The sequence below is a fragment of the Blastomyces gilchristii genome (genome assembly GCF_000003855.2).
Source record: "Blastomyces gilchristii SLH14081 genomic scaffold supercont1.2, whole genome shotgun sequence".
Classification (NCBI taxonomy): Eukaryota; Fungi; Ascomycota; class Eurotiomycetes; order Onygenales; family Ajellomycetaceae; genus Blastomyces; species Blastomyces gilchristii.
In genome coordinates, this window is record NW_003101681.1 from 3515846 (window position 1) to 3526510 (window position 10665).

A 10665-nucleotide genomic window follows, 5' to 3' on the forward strand; every position below is an offset into this window, starting at 1 on the left:
GAAGCTTCTTTATACACTTATTCTTTTACATATCTTTTATCTTGATTTTCTTCACTTTCAGGTTCTGTATGATATACAGAATGCTTTTGAATGAGATCTTATAAATCATTCTATTTACTTATTAATATGTAAGCAGATTTAACTCTTCTATATCAGAGATGTGAAATGTTCTTCTCATATCAGTTGATAGAATTGTATGAACTATTTTCTTCCTATCAGTCAACTGCATATGATATGTATGTTATTGAATCTGCAGATTGAACCTTTGAAATCAATTAAGTCTGAGAATAAGGTTGTATTTCATATTCTGCAGCTCTCACATCTAAATATAGCAAGATTATTCTCTGAAGTGCAAGGGAACTCTTACTCTTGCAGATAATATTAAATATCAGTTATTAGATAATCTTATACATTGAGAATTCTTCACTCAGCAGATCTCTTTCAGTCTTCAGATTATATAATCATCAATATATTATGTAGAAGCTTCTGTGTTCACTAACACTTTTGCAGTCATCTCTCAATTCTTACTCAAGTGTCTCTTATATATTAACATTTCAGATCTCAAGATATTGAGATAAGTATTCACTTCATCATTCTCATCTATATCTCATTCAGAAGTCTGCTTCTTCTTTGCATTTACAGAATTCAGAGAGTCATCTAACACAGATATCTCTTTCAGTTTGAAGATCTTTCATAGAATATCAGTGAGTGTCTCTGAGTTCACTGATTCTGCTAGTTTTTTAACTCTCTTACTTCTCTTGACTGTGTATACTGAATGTAATCTTTTACATCATGATTTTGACATCTGCAGTTAAAGCAAGCTCAATGCTCACAATATCAAGATTTTCACTTAGAGAATCTCTTTTTCAGAGAATTCAGTGCTTTAGTAATAGTATTCAGATCTAGATTCATTACATTCAGATGTATGACTTGTATTATAGAAGTCTGATTATCTGTTCTCTACTGAGATATACTTAATTACAGTATTTTCTATTATAATTGACTTACTTGTTCTTATATAATGAGAATATTGTATGCTTTCTTCACTGTATCTGACTGTAAGATTAAGCATTTTCATTCTACTCTCAACTCAGATGTAAGATCATGAATAAAGATCTATAAATAGAAAGATGTTGAAAGCTCTTCATTTAACATGAGATAGTGTAAGCTGAAGTGTGTGAAGTATAATATAAGATCACTCACTTATCTACACTTAGTGAAGTGTTTGTAACACTTATCTTATATATTCACTTTCTCAAAGTTATACAAGATTCATTTGAAAAACTCATTTCATATTTATGAAAATGAATATTACTTCAGATCTGTGAGATTTATCTTTTTATCAGTTATTTACAATGACTTTGCTTTTCTATGTAGAAACACAGCAGATTTTAAGACTTGTTGAAATTTCATTAACTGTCTATCTGTGAGTTCATATTTAATCTAATAATATGATTATATCTGACTTAGTCAGTTGATTGCAGCATCATTTTTTCAGTTGCTATTAAAGCTTGATAACTTCAGCAGATCTTCTGACTTAATATATTTCATACTCAGATTCTCATTCTGTGCAGTGATCTTCAATAATGTATACATCTCTGAAGAGATTGTAAATAATTATAATAAGATCTTCAGATTCAGTGTAGTTATCTGTCTGTATAAATGTTTAATCTCTCACTGCAGGTCTAAGATCTGGTTTTCTCTATTCTTATTAATGATAATAATTGTGTCAGTGAAGCACTTCATAGTAAATGCTTAATCTGTAGCAAATGTCAATTGTTGTTTGACTTCTGTCTCAGCCTGCCACTGTGTATACAAGACCTCAATCTCATTTAGAATTCTTGTACATGTACAGAGCTTTGATTTCAGTTCAGTGATTTCAGCTGCTTTTCTTACTGCTTCAAGTAAACTCTCTGAGAGGTTCTGCATATCTTTCAGTTCAGGTAGCAGAGAAGAGTGTTGTTCATATTAACTAGAAGAGATATTCATTTCAGTGGTTTTTCATTGATTGTATAATGTCTATCATTATATCACTGTTATCATTATACAACTTCAGTGATGATTATCTCTCTCTTTTTTATTCTTCTTTTGAGTATGAAGCAGACTTCTTTGAATCTCATTTATTACTCTCATCTCCTTTCTTACATCTTATCTGTTCGCATACATGGCATTCATCTGAGTGTGAAGTTTTCTCTCAATAAGTGAAGCAGTATCAATTGAATACTCTTCTGCTCATTACTTTTCATATACTATCTTTTAAGACATTCTAGAACCACACTGACATGATAACTATGAATTGCTTTGTAGACAGAATTATCATACTCTGAAGAAGCCTGTGCTTCTCACTGGTTTTTAGACATGCTATCAGATGTGATTCAAAGGTTGCTTCAGCCAGTGTATGATTACAGGTGTACACCGGCTTCTTATATATTGTAATATTATACACTAAATTAATTAGTGGCTGCTATGGCCCCTTTACACTTGTAAGCAAGTTCGGAAGCGGCCGCGTTATTATCCGACGGTCGTACGTTCTTCCGAACCACAATCTCAGCAGTCAGAACTCAATGACAGATGCTCTCTTATAATAAGAGTAAGATATGCCTTTCAATGTAGCAGATACCTGTTGAATGAACTAAGAACACCAGCTTCTAGATCTGAAGATATTAGTTGATTAAAATGAAACAACTAATAACACTATATACACTTCTCTGATTAGAACACTCTCTCTTCAAACTGATACTGATACTAATACTGATATCTCAACTTCTTCTGAATCTACACTAGATGAATTATAATATATAATAGCTCAAACTAATGAACTTCTTCAAGTGCTTACTATTATTATTATTATTATTATTATTATTCTTCCATTATACTCATATGCAAGCGGAGCTTATGATGAGTCCTTGCGTGATGTTAAATACAGGTTAAGTGTTGGTTATACAGAAGGAAATACAGGTGTTGAGACCACGCGAAGAAAACAAGAACATAGGAAAATACAAAGGAGTGACAATTAGATACATGCGATAATAACTTCCCAGCCCAGGAACATAGAGCAATTCATTCGAGCGATTTGTACACCTCTGTATTTATTAGGAACCTGAGGTGCTTGAGGTCCGGATTTAATGTATCCCCTGCGGGTTTCGAACCCACGCGCCTTGGTTTCCCACGCCAAGGTGCTACCGGGTGGCCGCATAAGCAGTATATCAAGAAGCATCTCAATTTCTCTCAGAACTATGTATAAAAACTGACATCTCAGAATGTTTAATCAATTATTATTATTATTATTATTCTTTCATTATACTCATATGCAAGCGGAGCTTATGATGAGTCCTTGCGTGATGTTAAATACAGGCCAAGTGTTGGTTATACAGGAGGAAATACAGGTGTTGAGACCACGCCAAGATAACAAGAACATAGGAAAATACAAAGGAGTGACAATTAGATACATGCGATAATAACTTCCCAGCCCAGGAACATAGAGCAATTCATTGGAGCGATTTGTACACCTCTGTATTTATTAGAAACCTGAGGTGCTTGAGTTCCGGATTTAATGTATCCCCTGCAGGTTTCGAACCCACGCGCCTTGGTTTCCCACGCCAAGGTGCTACCGGGTGGCCGCATTAACCATTCGGCCACCGGGGCATGTTTAATCAATGATAATAACACTCTATAATTCTATGAATAAGACTGAGTCTCTCACTTCAAACTCTTACACACTTGAATAATGCAAGAGATGTATAATTTATATATAACTGATTATTCAGGCTGTAAATAACTGTATAGAATGATCTTCTGAGAATTCTATTAATCTGAGATATTAAACAGTATCAGATGCTTCATCTGAAACTGTAATTATTATTCTTCTATCATCTTATGAAAGAACTGTAGAAAAGATCTGCTAAAATCACTTAATATTTCTAATAGAATCTGATAAGATGTGATAATTAACTTCACTATCAATCTCTCTAAGAGTAAGAGTTGTAGAAACAGTCTGATCATTGTGAATTAATTAAGCAAAGATATAATATTAAAATCTTGTAATAAAATGAATGCTGAACAAGTCACTGAAGCTTTTCTATAAAGTCTGATCTATCAGATATATGAATTACTGAGATCTATAATATCAGATTAAGACTGTCAATTCATAAGCACTCTCTGAACAAGAATCTGTTAAGTTCTCAAGATTATATACTGTCTGTCAACTGTCTATCACTCTGAGACTGATGATGTATTAGAACAGATAATTCAGATCATGAAGAATTATCTTCATAAGTTCTGCAATCACTTATAAGACAATTAATATGATCTTCTTCTACACACAGAGATTGCTATCAATGATTAAGATGCTGTTTTAATAGATATAAGCCTGTTCTTTCTCATACTCAGATATCATATGAAAGTACTGAATCTTCTAGAAATCACACATTTCATACTGAACTCTCACAGTTCAATTCAGATCACTGATAATATAGTAATAAAACTTTAAGACATCTGTGATTGAGCAGAAGTCTTTATGATAAGTACTAAACAGAATCAAGAAGATTAAATCAATGTTCACTGAGACTCTGCTGAACAATATAAGATAGAAGATCTGATATGATTGAATCTTAAGAATATACAGACTATATATTCATCTTATACACTGAATTATCACTATATCAAGTATAAAGTGATAGAAGTTCTAGATAATCACAACTATTATCTTGACACATCATCAGAAATTCATAATGTCTTTTATACACACTTGCTCTGTTATACTATCATCAATCTGTTCTATTCTCAACTGACTTTCAACTGACAGCTGTCAGGCATTATAGAAGAAGATAATGAGCTTGAGTGAAAGATTGAGAATATTCTTGATAAGAGATCTCATAGCCACAGCTGACAATATCTTGTAAAATGAGTCAGATATGATTATCTGACCTGAACTCTGAGTTCTGTATTATCTGAAACAGAGGCTCTTGACTGATGAGAACTGCTTCTGAAAAGAGAGAACTAATGTGATGAGCTGCATCTGATCAATCATATAGACTATTTCATTACACTTCACAGATTTGAATCACTTCATTCTTGAATGCATACACTCTGATTCTCAGTCATTGTCAATCATCAATCCTCAGCTGCTATGATCACATATAGATTCTTTCACTCTGAAGCTTCACTGTGTACATCATTACATATACATATAAATATTCACTTCAATCACTGATTCTTACACTTTCTCTTTCTTTTCCTTCTCTAATGTTTTTCTCTTTGTTATATAAGACCTATCAATATCATACTGATCTATTCAGCGTAGGCCTCTTACACTCTTATTAAGAAGTGTGTTAATAAGCTTCAGAATAATCTTCAGTATTTGATAGATGTAATTCAAAAGTTGCCTGAGCCAGCGTACGATTACAGGCGTATGCCGGCTTCTTATATACAGTACACTAAATTAATTGATGATCACTATAACCTCATTACATTCGTAAGCAAGTTCAGAAGCAGCTGCATTATTATTCAACAGTTGTACATTCTTCTGAATCACATTCTTCCTCATCAGATTCAGTCACACTCACATGATCATGATATACATTCTAGCTTCATGTTATTATTATTATTATTATTGTTCAATTATAGATGTATGCAGTCAGAGACTATGATATCTACCTGAGAACTTTTAGTTCTCAGGGTTTTTCCTATGTCTGTAAAGTTAACTATTATACATTCATCAATTTCAGATATGCAAAATCAGAAAATTCCAGCCCAGAATATAAAAACTGTTTACAAATTGCAGTGTTTTAACATCTTTTGATACTTTGAAACCATTTGACAATATCATGACAAAGGAAAAGAGAAAAAGAACACAGTCTCAAAGATAGACACATTAAATAGATAGAATAGAAAGAAATTGAAAGGAAAAGATAAAGAAAAAGATAAAGTAAAGAGAGACTATAACAAAACAAATTATTAAAAGAGAGTGTATAGCTGTTTTAACAGACTATATCTGATTGATTTACTCCTCTTCATATTCAGATAATGCTGAATTTAGTCATTTTCTTGTAGCTGCTTGAGTTTCTGATAGAAAGTCTATTAAGTATTTAATTCCTGTCTCAGTTGAGAATAAGAACCTCATATTTAATTGATTTAGATCATACTTCTCTTTTAATGTGGCTCTGAGACTATTGTATAATGCACAGTGTATTACAATATGCTCAGGATTCTCATTTGTATTGCAGAATGAGCATTCTATTGAGTCAAATCTATCATCAAATCTTTGTATATAAGATTTGAAATAGCCATGTCCTAGTTTCAGCTGTATTATAGATGAGAATATTTTCTTTTTATATTTAATTGAACAAGATTTTCACTTGGGTTTTGTTTCAAATCTTGAATAATGTATACTCTTCTTTTGTTTCTGCCAGCTTTTATTTCACTTGTCTAAATAAGATTCTTTTATTTTTCTCTTTATAAAAGATCAGAACACAATTTTTTGAATAGATCTGCTTAATTCTGCACTCTTTTTTACAGCTGAATCAGCCAATTCATTGTCATGAATATTCATATGAGCAGGAACTCAGTGCAGATGAATTATCAGCTTTGATATTCTTCTCTTTTGAATTTTTAAAACAGAGTTTAAGATCAGTTCAAGATTCATTTGATCTTTATGAATCTGACTATTTCTAAGTCTTTTTAAAGCAGCTTGACTATCAGATAATATTCATGCCTCTTTCAAACAATTTCCTCTTTTATGAGATTTTATTTCAATGAGTTTGAAAGCTTTCACTATTATAAATAGTTCAGCATCAAAGACTTCACATTCACAGCCTAGATTTCAGAAATCTGAGATAAAATTGATATTATCTTCAGTATAAGCAATGCCTGCGCCTAATCTATTCAAGTTCTCATTTTTTGAGTCATCTGAATAAATCAGAATAGAGTCTTTTATATTGATTGTAGAAATTCTCTTCAAATACTGTTCATATTCTTTCTCTTTTGATAGTTCAGTTATTTGTAAGTCTATAAGAGATTCAAGCTTTTCTCTTCAGAGTGATAACTTCTCATGATCAACTTTTTCAATATTTAAAGAAGAAAATTGATTTTTAATCAGAGAGTATAGTCTATACAGTTGAGAAGGCATTTTCTTTGAAGAATTATTTTCATTTCAATCAACAAATCTATTTCAATCCAGTTCATTTCCAGAGTTAATTAATGAAAATGAAGAAGAGACTCTTTCTCTGATTATATAATTTAAGCTCATCTTTACAACTCTCAGAGCATAGTTCATACAGGCCTTTTCAAATCTAATAGCAGAAGAAGGAATTGAAGCTTCAATTTCTATTGCTTTAATAGAAGATGATTTGAATGCTTTCAGAATTCTTCTCAAGGCTCTGTTTTACAGACTTTGAAAGAGTTCAGTGAAATTCTCTTGATTATTTCATCAAACTTCAACTTCATAATCAGCTACTGATGTAATACAGGCTATATATAACTGTCTCATAGCCTGGAAGAATAGACCTCTCTCTGTATTTGATAGTCTGATTATGTTGTTCAATAGTCTTTCTGCCTTGACAGTTCTTTGTTGAATGTGATATTTAAAATTCAACTTAGAGTATAACCATACTTCTAATTATTTGATATTTACACTGGGTTTCATCTCTCTATTTAAAAGAGTTAGAGATAGTTCTTTCTCATTGAATCTAGAAAAGAAATGAATTAACTCAGTTTTATTCATATCAAATTGAATTTAATTGATATCTGCTCTAACAAAGATTTTCTTTGCAGCTTCTTCAATTACTTTTAAATTCTCTTTGATAGTTTTTGAGCTGTAGACTAGACTAATATCATTCATATAACTCAGAGATCACACTATTCCCATATTTCTATTTTTGAATAGATATACAGTGTATATTGCAAATAAAATAAGAGAGATTGAAGATTTCTGTGATACTTCTATTTTTATCTCAGGCTTATCTTGTTTCATTTCATCAAAGAAGAGTTGTATAATTCTTTTAGACATAAAACAGTTAACTCATTTTATTAGAGAAAGTGGCAGTTTTAATATCTTCAATGTCTGAATTAACTTTGACTTTGAAACATAATCAAATGCTTCTTTTATATCAATAAAAACTGCAGTTAAGACCAGATTCTCATGCTTTGTTATTTGAATATCATGAACAACTGAGAGAACAGTGTCAATTGCAGAACACTGTTTTCTATCTTTCATTTATTCACTGAATAAAAGAGAATCATCTATAGAGCTTATAAAAGATAGTTGAGTAGCTATTATCTTTTCTAAAACCTTTTCTAGACAGTTCAATAGAGATATTACTCTATATGACTTAGAAATTAAAGTTTTTCTATTAGGTTTTGTAAGAATCACTTCAGTGGCTTCTCTTCAGTATTCAGAATGATATTCATTTTTCAAGAGATTGAAAAAGAGCTCAAAATATTCATTCTTTAAGTAGAAATATGTATTTTGAATAATCAAGTGATTAATTGAATCAGGATCTGCAGCAGTTTTAACAGAACTTGAGAAGATAGCTGACTCTAATTCATCTTGTGTAAGATCAGGCCATTCTCAGTTATTTTCATCAATGTAGTTGAGAAGTGATATATTCTCTTTCTCTGAATCTGAATCTGAATCTGATGAGTTCTGAAAGAGAATTCTCATGAAAGCTTGACATTTTTTCTCAAAAGAGTTTGCTGTATATGATTCATTCTGAAACTTATATTCTAAGGCTGGAAGTTTTGCTACACTTCTTGTTTTAGTATAGTTATAAGCTTTAAAAACTTTCTTTTCTTATGCTTGTTCAAGAAATTTATTTCAGCAGTCTGTTTTAGCTCTTTTAATATCTGAGAAATATTTATTTCTGACAGCTTTGAACTCTTCATCAGATATTATATCATTCTTTCAATCTCTTCTAGCAGTAGCTAATTCTTTTCTTTTAGATGAGATATTCTCATTTCATCAAGATTTTGAATACTCAGAAGATTTTCTTTTTAAAATATTATCTCTAACACTTGTTAGAATAATAGATGTAATAAGCTTCACTCTATTCTCAAGCATTTCATTTGAGATATCTTAATCAGAATTTCAATATAGCTCATTCTATCTTTCAGATTTTAACAGTTTTATACTTTCTTCAACTGCTTTCTAATCAGCTTTTTCAAAGTTATACTGATTAGAGAGAAGAGGATTTTCACTTATTTATTTTTCACTTAGTTCAATATTAAATTGAATAATCTCATGATCTGATTCTGATGTCTCATTTGAATCAATAAACCAGTTTACAAGTCTTCTTTTCATTAGACTACAGGCACTAGTCACCCGCAGGATGCATCTTAAGCTAATTACATTTAACCCTCTATAATTAACCGACCACCGCGTCCATTCTCTCAGGCTAGCCACTAATTTCCAGGGGTGTTAGTTAGTGGCTGCCACCGCTCACTTGATAATGTACACACCAAGCTTCCAGTTGCTGATCTCGGCCTCATTAGATGCTTATAGACCTATCAATCAGCTGTCATGACCTCACTCTGTGTTAGAGACTAATCATAGACTTGATAACTGCAGTTCTCCCTGCCAGTATTAGGGCTTGGCAGAGAGCTTGCAGACTCTAGCCTATCAGAGTGCCCTGTCTAGAGTCTAGATACACATCTAGATCTGCTAGTTAAGTGATTTTCAAAATCATTCTCTGTATTTGAGAGGGAGCTAGGCTCTGATGACAGCCCTAGTTAGGGACTTGTTTAAGTAGTGTATAATCACTACATTAGGCTTGACTCTATATCATTAGAACCTTGACAGGTGCACAGTAGAATAGTGAGACATTGACATCTTATACCAGCCCTGGTGAGTGTTCGCAGGATCTCACTTAACTAGTGACTTAGCTTGTAGTAGGGAGTTCTACCCCGCACCAAGCCTTACTAATTAGGCTCAGCCCCTATTACATGAGGGCTTTCATGGGTAAGAAGTGGCAGGTGCCAGCGGTGGGATTCGAACCCACGCACCTCTAATGTGTGCAGCCTTGGTTACCAGTCTTATCAACTGAGCCACGCTGGCTCTAGCTTCATGTGAATTAGTATGTTACTAGTATTTGTAATTATGTGATCTATTTCTGATTCAGCTAGCATTCTGTGTACACTCTTATAAAGAAACTTTCACTATATTATATTACTTATTCACTAACTTTTCTTATTCTTCAATTATCTTCTTCATCATTGTCATCATTAAACATTATCATCTTCTTCAAGATTTCTATCTCTTGTTCTATTTAATATCTTCTATTCATTTATCTATTACATTATAGATGTTTCTGATAATAGTCTCTCATTCTCATAATAAGTATTATTATAGTGTTCATACTGAGCAGTTCATTAGCAGTAAGTATAATATGTTATGAAATGTGATCAGAACTTGTTTATCTTCTAATAATTACTAGAATATACTATTATGAATAGTATATCTTCTTCATCTTCTTATACATATCTGATTCTCTTTTCTTTAGCAGGCATCTGATCATGTTTTTTGATTATATTTTCTGATCATTTTATATGACTGCAGATACTGATATATTTATTTTAATTTATATAGAATCTTCATATGTTGACAGATCTGCATCTGCTAATAATTATAATCTCAATATTGAATCATTGATTGAGAACTTGAAGAATATGATA

At 31.8% G+C, this 10665-nt stretch overlaps 1 non-coding gene across 1 annotated transcript; it reads right to left on the reverse strand.

The window, feature by feature from the left end:
* Positions 1–9967: 9967 nt before the first annotated feature.
* BDBG_16336 lies at positions 9968–10048 on the reverse strand. Its single transcript has one exon. It is a non-coding gene; the product is annotated as a tRNA-Leu (tRNA).
* Between the last annotated feature and the right edge of the window lie 617 nt (positions 10049–10665).